Below are 13100 nucleotides of genomic sequence, written 5' to 3' on the forward strand. Positions count from 1 at the left end.
ATCTGAGGCCAGATCTACCCTATAAACTAACATCGGTATAACTGCACCCCTGAGCAACACAGTTAAACAGACCTAACCCCGTGTCGACATAGCTACCGCCTCTCGTGGAGGTGGATTAACTACGCCAATGGGAGAAGCACTCCCACTGGCGTAGTAGCGTCTTCACTGAATCACTACAACAGTGCAGCTGCAATGGTGCAGCTGTACCACTGCAGCATTTTATGTGTAGACTTGCCCTAAGTGTGTGGTAATCCAACAGTACCGATTGCATGGTTAGATACCTCCCTCCCCCGCCCCCCCCCCCACAGGCATGCACGCTCCTATTTAAATGAATGCTTTGGTACATGTTGAATATCTGGCACTCATCTTAACACATGTATAAGACTGGAGTGGAAAAACACATATTCTGCATGCAATGTCCATGATTTTCAATGTTTAGAACTGTTATTTCTACACTAAACTCTTTCAAAAGGTCTAACTCCTGATAAGTATAAGGTTTCAATATCTGCCTACACACCGCCTCCAGCATGTAAATCACTCCCAGCTATTCTGTATGAGTGCTATAGCCAGCCAGCCATGAATTACACTGCAGGGTAACACCAGCAAACTCCCAGTGCCAGACTTTCCCCCAGAAATGTGTGGCTTCTACTGCCCAGCACCCTCCTGGACAATACAAGCTTGCATAAAGTCCATCCGTTCATTAATAGAAAATGATACATACAAATCTTGTTATCTCAAATGAAGTTTCCCAAACACTTCAATCCAAACACACTGATTTAGATAAAACAATAAAACAAGTTTATTAACTATGGAAATATAGATTTTAAGTGATTACAAGTAATGAGGCGTAAAAGTGATAATTGGTTACAAGTAAATGAAAGTGTCTGGTTGCAATGTAAGGACAATATCTGTGGGCAGTTATTTTTATGAACACTTGGCAGTACATCACTGTAATAAGAAGGTGAATGGGGAGTCTGTTAGTAAGTCTTATATTTTGATGAATTTGTTCATGGCTATATTTTAGTTATGTAAAGTGCCCAGGTGCCACAGCTAATGGTCATCTTTATACATTTCTAACTAATGTTTTAAAAACTACATAGTGATCTGGGTCATTTTCAAAAAAATAAGAGGAATGAATAGTAAAAGAATATGTCTGCTAAAGGAGAAATGACTTAAACTGCTTTCCAACATGCGATGAACATCAAATGACAAGCTAAGGCCCAAGCGGAATGTGTTGGCAATTTATATTAAGGTCAGCTAGACATTTATAAATGTGATAGATTTAAATTAGGTGCTATTCCATAAACACCTGAATCTTTATTTATACTTCTTCATTTGTCTAGCATTATTCCTTAGAAAACCAGAGGAGGAGGATGTATGGAGAGAGCCACTTCCACTGTCTGCAGCGGGACACATTTCACACTCACACAGTTTGTGAAAACATGGTTCTTTTATTTTGAAAAATCATAGCAAAACACTGCTCATGGCATGGTCAAGAGGCTTGCAAAGGGAAAATAAAACATCTTCTCAAGTACATTTTACAGGCATGTGGCTAAAATATTTGATTTAATATCCTGATGCAAAAATGGAGGACTTGTTAAAATAGTTGTATTAACCTTACACTTGATTTCCTTAGAAAGGTATCACAAGATTGATTTAGAAGGAAGACTTCCAGATCCAAACTTCACATGTTTACAGAAGCATTTCCCTTCACACAGCATAGATAGTAAAAGATAGTCTGTGGAGGTAAGAGATATGCAGTTTCAGAACAGTTTCAGCTATGCAGTTTCACGAAAAGAATCTTAATGAAGTAATTTGGTGTGACAGAAATTATAAGCAAGAAGCTACATGAAAATATTGGCAGATGGGGGTTGTACTCACAATTTGAGGTCTGAGAAACCTGGCAGGTTAAGTTCACATTAATTTTAATTATGAATTAATATTTTTAAATGCATTTGTTTTTATTGCCTTTGCCTCTTTCCTTATTTCCCCTTTGCATTTTTTTTCAATTTTATTCTTATTTATTTCTACAGAACCTATTTCCTAACCATTACTTATTCACCACTGATATATACCTGGTACAACAGGTTTTTCACTTGCTTCCTTGACACATTGTGTGCTAAATTTCTGTTTGTATTTTTTGTAATTGTGTGTATAAGTGGTCATTTTTACATCAAACTGGCTATCTACAGATACAATTTCCCAGTTTGCATGAAGAAGCATGGTATCTATCTATCTATCTATAGATAAGGCAATTGGGTACTTCTTAAAAACCAAGCCCTACATGGCCTATAACACATATGCCATATTTTACTTAACAAATATAACTCCTTATTATGGCATGGAAGGAGGAAGAGAACACAAATGGATGCACAAGTATATTAGTTAATAAATATTCCCTGCTGAATATTACCTAGATGAGCAGCCAAATTTTCTTCTCAACCTTATCTGAGCAATCCAACTGATTTCAGTGGGCTTATTTCCATGACTTTATTATGATTACTTAACTGTTATTGCACATATATAAATGAGAGGACAAGCTGACCCATCTATTCATTCCTGTGTCATCTTTCAAATTGTCCACACACAATACTAACTCTAGTGATTCTTCAGTATGTAAGCCTAGAAAATAATCTTTGTAGGCATTTTCAAGAAAATTAGAAAGTTAAAATAGCTTCCAAATAGAATGATGCACTCTGTTATTTATAATACTGACTCTTTTGTCCCACAATAATAATGATTAGAAAATTATGACATTAAGCCCTGGAAGGTTTTGACAAAGTGGAAGGAGCTGAGATTTCCACTTGTGGACACCTCTGAACTGATCTCAGAGATGTTGATGACATGATGCTTTTTGCTATAACCACCAATGCAATGCAATGAATATTGGAGTCTGTAAAAACAGTTAGTGAGGAACAGGGACTATCCCTGAATGTGCCTATTCCTCACTGAATGTTGACATGATTAACCAAAAACAGAACACAAGCAGACACCACAATTAATGGTCAAGCTGTACAGGCAGTAGATACATTCAATTATCTAGAATCATATATATCCAACCAAAGAGGCTGTTCCAAAGAAATCAGAAGAAGACTAGGAATATCTGGCAGAGCCAAGGCCTCCCTTACAAAAGTCTGGAAAAAAGCATGGCATCTCAAAATGTATGAAGGTTGGGCTGGTGAAAAGCTTAATTTTTTCTATTGCAATCTAGGGTTGTGAATTGTGGGAAATGAATGCTGCTGACAAGAAGAAAACAGAGGTGTAGTGCTGGCAAAGAATATTGCATATCTCCTGGATGGAAAAGAAGACGAATGCTTGTTAGAAATATTATGGAAAGAAGCAGACTGTGATATGAGAAATCGACAGGCATGGTGGTGGTTCATCACAGTAGACCAGGAAGGAGGTGAATAGATGGTGTGTGGCAGATCGCTGGGAAGTCTGCTGCTGAAAGCTTGAAGCTAGGAATGGATCAAAAAGGTTTCCAAAAATACTGATGTCACCAGTATTCAGACATGAATAACTGGATTTTACTTACTTACTCTTTTGTCCCTCTGTGGACAACTGTCCATCAGTCTATCCAGACTGAAAATAAAATTGAAAGATAATATAATTAATAATAGTATAGTAGCCACCTTTCTTTGCTTTAGAGGAATTATGACCAGTTATCTAGTGGCTGACATGTCAGCATTATAGTTTAGAGACGCTTATATATGTATAATCAATAAACCCTTATGCTTACCCCAGATGATCTTTTGTGCAACTCTACTGAGTTCAGCATATAATGCTTTTCACATCTTATTCTTCTTTCAGTATTAAAACAAAATGTTTGCAGAACTGACAGTACATTTACAGAGCAGTAAAAGTTATGATAGAAATGCAGCTCCTCGCTGACATTTGACAACTTCTGGCTTGGGATGGCACAGTAGATGGGGAGTAGTGCCCCGAGTATGATCAGCATATTTATACCTTTCATTCCAAGAAAAAAATACAACATTAAAAAATCTCAGTTGCTATGAATTTTATAGAATCTTAATTATTCACAGGAGAAAATACTGAATTTTTATTGTCATATATGTAAGATTAATGGCCTACGTTTTCAGAAGTGACTGGAGATTTTGGGTGCCTCAATTTTTACTTGCCCAACTTGCCAAACCTCTGAATATCAGGCCCCTTTAAGGTGTCTCAAGTTGGACATCTGAAAATTGAACACCCAGAATCACTAGGCCCTTTTAAAAAAACTGGGTCCCTAAATAATATAAAGTAATTCTAGAAATATTGCTGTTTAAAGCAGTTAGAGAAAGAGAGAGATTCTAAATAAGAATGAAGACGGAGTTCCATTTGAAACTTGATCCTGCTCCCATTTAAATAAATAACAAAACTCATATTGACTTTAATGGGAACATGAAGAAGCCCTGGATATATGTTTGATTTGGGATTTCCAAGCTGTTACATTTGCAGCCCTCTTGACTGTGTTCAATAGCACCAAGATCTTAGGATTCTGAAATCACTCTGACATAAGAAAGTATAAAATCAAAAAGGCCATTTTCTGCCTTTGAGTTCTGATATTCCTGAGAATTATAATACTATCTCTTTCTAAATCAGTAACTTAAAATAAATTAGTAAAGAACTTAACATAAAAAAATCAAACAGACATTTATGTACAGTGCAATCTGAGAGAGACACTCCTATATATATACTGAAACTGGAGTCACACCTCCTGGTTCTATGCAATTTAGCTGCTATATGGCCTGTTCAATAGTAGGGCCGATAGTTTCTTACGAAGTCCACTACTAACTTGTAGAAAGGCTTAGTCTGCACTGAATCTATATGGCTATGAGGGTTAACAATAAAGTTCAAATAGGATCTGACCTTTCCTACCTATCCCACAAGGATTTTTGCTGATGAAATACTGCTATGAAGATCACACTTGCTATATTTTTCAGTATTTGTCTTTCCTGATGCCTGCTAGAGAACTAACACATCATTGCTTTCACAATTGCAGGACAAAACTTCCCTATTTCAGAACGCTATTCATTTACTGATTAACTTACTTCATGGCTGAGTAGTCCTGCAGGGTCGTGCTGTACTAATGACCAGAGCAGAGGAACTGAATGCAAACCAATCAGAAGTAGGTAGGCCTGGAAGTATTCCAGATTTTGTTCAAGTAATTACTGGAAGTTCAGGAGCTTTGGGGACAGAGTTGAAATCAAGTGCATAAAAGACTAGATTCACATCCTGGAAGGGCAGAAAGAAAGCATAGGAGAGAACCTTACTGTAAGAGGGTATTGTAGCCATCGCTGTCATGAGTCAGACAAGGTTGTGAAGTAGGGGACGCAATGTTATGCAGATATTTGTGATACCAATGATTTTACAAAGGACTATAACTGTTTTCATTTATTGTTATTTATTTTGCTCTCTCTTATGTATAACAATGGGCTGATCCTGCAAACCCTTATCCCCCAACTTCATTGAGACTACTTCTGTGAATGCGGGCTATTTATGTGCATATGGATTTGTTAAGATCTGGCTCAAAAATAGCATTATGATCTCTTTAAAAGATTTACCACTTCTCTCTGGCATTTTTACTCATAGCAGCCCAGATTCCCTATCACAACAGCAAAATATCATAAATGAACTCAGAAGTGTTTCAAACATAATGCCTGATACTGAGTGGTACTATCTCCACCTCCTACAGAAGTCTGTGAGAGCTGCTGCTGCTGAATAAATACCTCATAGGATCAGGCCAATGACAAGGTCCAGTAGAACCTCAGAGATACAAACACCAGAGTTACGAACTGACCAGTGAACCACACAACTCACTGGGAACCGGAAGTACATAATCAGGCAGCAGCAGAGACAAGAAAACAAAAACAAACAAACAAAAAAACCCAACAAAATACAGTACAGTACTGTGTTAAATGTAAACTACTAAAAAAAAAATAAAGGGAAAGCCGCATTCTTCCTCTGAATAGCAAAGTTCCAAAGCTGTATTAAGTCAATGTTCAGTGGTAAACTTTTGAAAGAACAACCACAATGTTTTGTTCAGAGTTATGAACAACTTCCATTCTCTAGGTGTTCGTAACTCTGAGGTTCTACTGTATATTCTTCTCTCTGTGCATGGATTTAAATCTTATTAGTACTATGGGGACAATAACACATGGGCAGGCAGGAAAATAGGCTGCCCCAAGATTATAGGTTACCATATATTTTTCATAGTCAATGGTTCAATTCTTGATTTGTTTTCAAAAATAACATTCAGCTGAATATGTTCAGAAGGTGTCACAAAGAAGAGAAGGTTACTCACATTGTGCAGTAACTGAGGTTCTTTGAGAAGTGCATCTTTTGAATCCAGGCGAGCCTGGCATCAATGTATTAATTTTTTTTTATCTAACTAAATCTAAAGAGCAACTTGGAGATGAACTCTCTTTGGTTTTTTGGTTTTGTTTTTTTTGTAGTCTGAAACTAAAATTTGAGACTAAATTTAAGATTAATACTACTCTATGTGCTACTGAAATCTATCTAATAACTAACTTTACTATCTAAATTAATATTTCAGACACCCCTTGTGGAGCTCCGCCTGCAGGTGAGGACGGTTGAGAAGGAACTGGGGTGGGGGTGGGGCGGGGCGGGGCGTGCAAGCACTAATGGCACACAAGGCGCCTATGATGCATGCACGTTCCTGACCAGGCACTGCTACCAAAAGTCTCCCATCAGTGGTGCCAGGACATGTCAACACCTAAAGTGAAGCACCCACAGGGACACCACTCGATGAAGAAGTACCAGCTATGCAAAAAAGAGCAGAGAGGGGGGTAAATAGTCACTGAACCAACAAGAGACATTGCAATTTTGGACTTGGTTTTGGTAAGTAGTGAGGACATCACAGAAAATAATCTTGATTCAAGTGATCATAAATTAATCCAGTTTAAATGAAATGGAAGCGCAATCAAAACCAGGTCTACAGTTATGTTTTGTTTTATTTCAAAAGGGCAGACTGTTAGAAATTAAGATAATTAGTCAGAGGAGTCAACTGAACTGAAGAACTCAGATTTAAATGTGGAGGAGGCTTGGAGTGTCTTTAAATCAAATGTACAAAAACTATCTGCCATTTACAACCAAAGCAAGAGGAAAAACACTTATAGGGAAAGGCTCCAAACCAAGTTGAATGAATAACCACCTCAAAAAGGTTGTTAGGAGTAAGCAAAGAAGCTATAGGGAATGAAAAAAGGGATTCATAGGCAAAGAAAACTACATCTTGGAGGTCAGAAAATGTAGGAATAAAGTTAGATTAAAATAATAAGAGGATTTTTAGTTATATAAATAAAAAGAATAAGGAAGGATGAGGTTGGAATGCTTTGCAGTGTGGGTGGGATGAGATTAAAGATAATCTAGGTATGACCCCAAAGCTAAATGAATACTTTGCCTCGGTTTACAGTAATATAAAACATGGGCATAAAGACAGGATTGCTGATGTGTACAGAAATGGAAATTACCACATCTGAAGTGGAAGAAAAACTGGAAGAGGTTAATGCACTCAGACTGGGGGAACTGGATAATTTCCATCCCAGAACACTGAAAGAACCTGCACATGAGATTGCTAATCCAGTAGCAACAATTTTAAATAAATTTGTATATTCAGATGTGGTATCATATGACTGGAGAACAGCTAAATGTTGTACCTGTATTTAAGAAAGGGGAAGAAGGTGATCCAGGCAATTAAAGACTTGCATACCTCAGTAGTATGTAAGGGTTTAGAACAGATTTTGAAGAGAAGAACAACAACATTCATGGAAGTAAATGGAAAAGGGGATGTAATGCAACATAGGTTTACTAAATGTAGATCATGCCAGACTAAGCTGGTATCCTTCTTTGAGAAGATATCTTAAAAAATTAGTTAAGGGAAATGCAGTAGATTTAATATACTTGGACTTAAGTAAAGTATTTGACACAGTGCCACATAGGAAATTATTGGTTACATTAAGGAAGATGGGGATTAATACAAGACTTGTAAGGTGTGTGTGGAACAGGCTCAAGGGCAAAAGGCAATGCTAAAGATGATCCTGGCAATTATAGGCTGTTAAATCTAACTTCAGTACCAAGCAGATTGGTTGAAACTGCAGTAAAGAATAATTATCAGACACATAGATGAACACGATTTGTTGGTGAAGAGTCAACAATGCTTTTGTAAAGGGAAATCATGTCTCACCAATCTATTATAATTCTTTGAGGAGGTCAACAAGTGGACAAGGATGATCTAGTGGATACAGTGTAGTTGGGCATTTGACAAGGTCCCTCACCAAAGGCACTTAAGCACAGTAAACAGTCATGGGATAAGAGGGAAGGTCGTCTTATGGATCAGTAACTGGTTAAAAGACAGGAAACAAAGGGTAAGAATAAATGGTCAGTTTTCACAATCAAGAGAGGTAAGTAGCGGTGTCACCCAGGAAACTGTACAGGGACCAGTGCTTTTCAACATATTCATAAATGAACTGGAAAAAGGGGTAAACAGTGAGGTGGCAAAGTTTGCAGATGATAAAAAATTACTTAAGATAGTTAAGGCCAATGTTGACTGCGAAAAATTACACAGGGATCTCACAAATCTGGATGACAGGACACAAAATGGCAAAAATGAAATTCAATATTGATAAATGCAAAAATGCAGATTGGAAAACATAATCCCAACTACACATACAAAATGATGGGGTCGACATTAGCTGTTACCACTCAAGAAAGAGATCTTGGAGTCATTGTGGATAGTTCTCTGAAAATATCCGCACAAGGTGCAGTGGCCGTCAAAAAAGCTAACAATGTTAGGAGCCATTGAGAAAGGGATAGATAATAACACAGTAAATATCATGCCATTTGATAAATCCATGGTATGCCCACACCTTGAATACTGAGTGCAATTCTGGTTGCCCCATCTGAAAAAAGATATTTTAGAAATGGAAAAGGTATAGAGAAAAGCAACAAAAATGATTAAGGGTATGGAATAGCTTCCATCTGAGACAGATTAAAAAGACTGGGACTGTTCAGCTTGGAAAAGAGATGACTGGGGAGGGGGGGATATGGTAGGGGTCTCTAAAATCATTGATGGTGTGGAGAAAATTAATAAGGCAGTGTTATTTACCTCTTCACCTAACACAAGAACCAGGCGTCACCCAATAAAATTAATGGGCAGCAGGTTTAAAACAAAGAAAAGGAAGTACTTTACACAATGCACAGTCAACCTGTAGAACTCATTGCCAGGGGATGGATGTTATGGATGTTATGGATCAACTATAACTGAGTTAAAAAAAGAATTAGATAAATTCATGGCAGATAGGTCCATCAATGGCTATTAGCCAAGGGATGCAACCCCATGCTCTGGGTGTCCTGAGCCTCTGACTGCCAGATGATGATTGCCTCATTCCCTTTGAATGAATGTTCATTCCCTTTGAAGCATCTGGCATTGGCCGCTGTCAGAAGACAGGATATTGGGCTAGATCGACCATTGGTCAGACTCAGTATGGCCATTCTTATGTTCTTACATTGTGCTGAAAGTTGAGCTGCTTGACTGGAGGGAAGTTACTAGTGGAGATTCTCAAGATCGGTCTTGGGACCAATCTTATTCAATACTTTTATTAATGGCATTGGCACAAAAAATAGGATGTGCTAATAGTACGAAGTTAGAAGGTGTCATGAATCAGGGCCAGCAGCAGAGCCAGTCTCAGGGCAACTTAACAAGTGCAGCTGGCCTGTAGTAGGCTGCCTGGTTGGCTACACCACCTGATTGGTAGGAGGAGTCATCAGACCAGCTCTTAAGCCCAGCAGCAGTAGCAGTTCCATAGCTGCTCAAAGCATTCACCCCTGTGATCGCTCCTGCACCTGCTTTTTCTCAGTACCCTCCACCCTTTGACCCTTGGCCCTGCCCTACCCCAGGTAACTCAGCTCTGACCCTCCGCTCCTATTCCTGACTTCTGACTCCGGGCTCTGGCATCTGACTTCTGACTCTAGTTCTAACCCTTGGCTCTGATTCCTGGCGGCCAATGCCTGCTCTAACCACTAGGCATGCCCGCCCATGTCCCAGTCTGCAAGGAGGCATCAGCAACACAAAAGAGGATCTAGTTGACCTTGAAGACTGGAATAACAGAAATGAGATGAAATTTAATAGTACAAAGTGCAAGGTCAGTCATGCACTTAGGATTTAATAATCAGAATGTCTGCTACAAGCGGTGAGCTCATCATTGGGAAGTGTCAGAAGAGGCGAGACACCTGTGTCTGTTGGTCAAACACAGGATGACTATGAGTCACCAATGTGATGTGGCAAATGAGGAAATGTGGAAAAAGGCAAATGTGATCCTAGGATGTCAGTGTTCTTTACAGGTTTCAGAGGAACAGCCGTGTTAGTCTGTATTCGCAAAAAGAAAAGGAGTACTTGTGGCACCTTAGAGACTTTTCTTTACAAATCACACCCCTCTGTCAAGCTTTGCTGGGCCATGTAGAGAAGCCCTGAGATAAAGTAACAGTCACTATTTTGATTTGCACCTTCTTGTTAGTTTTTTTCTATTGCACCCCGCCCCTCCCATAAACTGCATTTCTAGAACACCCCACATTTGAATTAATGGTGTAGTGTATAGGAATATGATAGTATCCTGAATATGATTGTACCTGTTGCACCTTTAAATAATTTGTAAACCCTCTAACAGTGCTCACCGTGTTCTATATAAAGCCACCAGAACACAACCAGAGCAGCAGTGCGTATGTGTAGCCAGGTCTTGCATGTTGTGTGTATTCAGGAACCACAGTTATTTGAACTGTATACTGCCCTTGTGGTTCCTTTACATTATGTTTGTTGTGAAAATGTAAACCTTCCGCCCGTCGGGGTTGGCAGCAACAAGGGCCGGGTTCAATATCTAGGGGATCCATTCCAATGACACAATGCAAACCAGCTCGAGCCCCCACCCAGTGACCTGGGACAAATATATACCACCCCCGCTGTGCGCCTCCAAAAGGCAATACTTCCCCTCTCGCAAGCACATAGTCTGAATGTAGCAAAAAGCCTTTTAATAACAGAGAGAAACAATGTGGCATTATGTTGGGGAAACACCACCGACGGGATTCATAGCACAACCCATGAGCAAAAAACCCACCCCAAGCAAACTGGGGCATGCTCTTTCCCTTTGGTTCTTGAGTCCAGCAACCCCAAATCACCCAAAGTCCCAAAAGTCCAATGACCCAAAAGTCTCTGTCCCTGGTCAGGGCAGCCCCAGAGTTCAAAAGTTTATCTGCAGAGCTTTACCTCCCAACCTGGGCGGAGATGGGGGCGGGGGTAAAAGGCACTTCACATGATCTGAAGCTGACCGCCCCACAGCTCCATAGGCTTCACTCCACTCCACCAGCCGCCCCACGAACTGCTTCGCTCAGCTCTGCGGCCCGCAAGCAGCTCCCGCCGTCCCACGAACTGCTCCGTGTCCCACCAGCAGCTCCCGCCATCCTATGAACTGCTCCACCAGCCTGTCCGCAAGGCACTCCAGCCATCCCGCAAACTTCTCCACGATATATCTTCAGGCTCCCCGACTAGTTAACACAACGCTCAGTGATTTCAGCTCTTAGTCAGTTCAGCTCTTTGGTGAATTCAGCTCAGCAGCCTGTAACTAGACTCCTAATGAAATCAAAATTAGCTCTGATATTCCACAGTGGAGAGAGGAGGAAGTGCAATTAGCATGTAAGGCCCTCACCAAGGGGCCCATGCCACCAAGTATTAATACTTGTCCCCAACCTCTCTCCATTCACAGAGTTTTGGAACCCATGACTCTTGCCTAGCGAGTGCTACTTAGTTGATGGTGAGTCCCTCCATCATAACAAAAGGCCAAGTACAGTTCCAAGCACAGTTCCCATAATCAGGGTAATAACAATTTATTCTTCCTGCCCCAATAACAGAGACACTGGGGATCCCACAGCAGCCAAAGTGACCATTTGGGCAGCTGTGGCCTCATTCTAGGCAGGGTGGGTGTGCCTATGCAAATGAGATTGGCCGCTGAAGTTCTTTTCCACAACTTGCCATATCTCACCACCAGATGTCAGGGTGGAGCTCATCCTGACACTGCTTACAAAAAGACCAAAAATGCAAACTGGTGCATATTATACTACCTCACTACTTCTGTCTGTTTTCTGACCCAGTAACTACCTGCATGTAATCTAAATAAATAGTTACATCACTGCTACAATTCATGGATACTTCTTTCATAGAGTTTAAGTCCAGAAGGGACCATTAGACCATCTAGTCTGACCTCCAGTATATTATAGGGCACCCAGATACCCATATATTCTGTAGTATCTGGCTGATGAATCTTGTCCATATGCTCAGGGTTTAGCTGATCACCATATTTGGGGTCGGGAGGGAATTTTCCTCCAGGGCAGATTGGAAGAGGCCCTGGAGGTTTTTCGCCTTCCTCTGTAGCAAGGGGCACGGGTCACTTGCTGAAGGATTCTCTGCTCCTTGAAGTCTTTAAACCACGATTTGAGGACTTCAATAGCTCAGACATAGGTGAGAGGTTTTTCGCAGGAGTGGGTGGGTGAGATTCTGTGGCCTGCGTTGTGCAGGAGGTTGGATTAGATTATCATAATGGTCCCTTCTGACCTTAGTATCTATGGATCTAGGAGACTAAACTGTGTGCCACAGGAATAGATCAGGAATGACAAGATCCCACCAATGTCCGAGGCCCCTCTAATTGCAGGGAATCGATTAGATGAGCTATGCTCAGATTATCCCAGTAGGAACTGTGCCCAGTTCTGCAGAGGAAGGTGAAAAAACCCATGGTCCCAGCCAATCTAAGTTGGGGGGAAATTCCTCCTGAGCCCAAATCTGTTGATCAGCATGACCTTGGGCATGTGAACAAGACAGACCAGCCAGGCATCTAGAAAAAAGTTTCTCTGTACCATTTCAGAGCACTGATCCACCCCTTCTGGTGTTTGTCCCCAGCTCTGGCTAATTTTTCATGCTTTAGAGGAAAGTGAAAAAAAATCAAAAATACATCTAGTCAATTCAGCACCGGGGAAAATAATTCCTTCCTGACTCCTATAAGCAACCAGCTGATGCCCTGAAGCATGAGATTTGATTAAAG

The 13100-nt window shown here is 40.3% G+C and overlaps 1 long non-coding RNA gene across 1 annotated transcript; it reads right to left on the reverse strand.

Moving 5' to 3' along the window:
• Positions 1 to 1454: 1454 nt before the first annotated feature.
• Positions 1455 to 3960, reverse strand: LOC125630929 (uncharacterized). Its single transcript, XR_007354825.2, has 3 exons — positions 3740 to 3960; positions 3536 to 3582; positions 1455 to 1738 (listed from the first exon to the last, which is right to left on the reverse strand). It is a non-coding gene; the product is annotated as an uncharacterized LOC125630929 (long non-coding RNA).
• Between the last annotated feature and the right edge of the window lie 9140 nt (positions 3961 to 13100).

This window comes from Caretta caretta, chromosome 2 (assembly GCF_965140235.1).
Source record: "Caretta caretta isolate rCarCar2 chromosome 2, rCarCar1.hap1, whole genome shotgun sequence".
Classification (NCBI taxonomy): domain Eukaryota; kingdom Metazoa; phylum Chordata; order Testudines; family Cheloniidae; genus Caretta; species Caretta caretta.